We start from the raw sequence: 1,125 nt of genomic DNA, 5'->3' as shown, positions 1-1,125 counted from the left end.
TCTCTCTTTCTTTCTTTCTTCTTTAAAAATCAATAACTCCTTTCTTTCTTCTTTAAAAATCCATTACTCCTAAAATATCATTCCACAAAATTGGAAGTGAAGGCTAAAAAGTCAGCAGAGGAAAGGGAAAAGGATGAGCACACACCAGTTACATAAGAAGTAAAACTGTACAAAATTAAACAGTTTATAACAGAGTAATACTCCAAGATACCATAGGCTGGGTGAAGAAATTCACCATTCTGCAGGAACTAGGATTTGTACTGCTGCATGAAGATCAATGAAGAACAATCACTGCCTTGGAGCAATCCCCCTTCCCACTCCAAATCCTGGTTTCTGCACCATGCCAATGAAGAGTTGGTGACTATCAGAGTGTCTCACAATCCTTTGGGGTTCAACATCACCTTGCTCGCCAGTCTCGCAGATAGGTCTGGGTCCCCTTTGTGGAGGAATATTTATTCGTTGTTCTCACACACTTTGATCCCTCTGGGGCCTCTGTGGTGGATCTGAGATTCAGGCTTTGATTCTAAACGGGGCTGTGAAGCTGGTACTTTAACAACATAAGGTGGTATCCCAGTAACTGGAACAGCTCCACTGGGTGAAAGGTTATTACTGGTTACAGATGCCCAAGAAAATGTCATCCAGTCTTCCTGTACTGTCTGAGTTATGTCTGTAGGTGCTGGAGAAGAAATCTTCTGAGCATCCTCAGGGGCAGTTTCTTCTAACACTGGCTCAGACTATTCCTCTTAGATTTCAGATACAGGTTCTTATTCAGGTTCTGGTTCAGGATCAGGCTCTGGTTCAGCAACGGGCTCCTCTAAATGTTCTCCTAAGGCATTGCTGACACTCTGATCATAGAAAGTTCCAGAATGATCAGGTACCACCTCGGGTGTCTGTTGTCTTTCTTCAGGTTCCTCTACTTCTTCCTCAGATTCCTCCTGAGACTCAGTGACAAAACCACCAAAAACCTCATCTTGGTATCTGAAGATATCATTGTGAACATAAAGCTTATTTACAACAGAACCCTCAGGAGCAAGGACAAATGTGTGCATGAATCTCCTCAAAGCCTGGTTGTTGTTAGAGAGTAATCCCATCACCTGGACCACGACCCCATCATTTAGAGCAGCA

The 1,125-nt window shown here is 43.1% G+C and overlaps 1 pseudogene; it reads right to left on the bottom strand.

The window, feature by feature from the left end:
• Positions 1-749: 749 nt before the first annotated feature.
• On the bottom strand, positions 750-1,114 carry LOC102476231 (ras GTPase-activating protein-binding protein 1 pseudogene; annotated as a pseudogene).
• Positions 1,115-1,125: the final 11 nt, after the last annotated feature.

The sequence above is a fragment of the Tupaia chinensis genome, unplaced genomic scaffold (assembly GCF_000334495.1).
Source record: "Tupaia chinensis unplaced genomic scaffold, TupChi_1.0 Scaffold148672_1, whole genome shotgun sequence".
Classification (NCBI taxonomy): Eukaryota; Metazoa; Chordata; class Mammalia; order Scandentia; family Tupaiidae; genus Tupaia; species Tupaia belangeri.
Note: the sequence above shows the minus strand (reverse complement) of the source record. Positions and strands in the feature narration are given on the sequence as shown.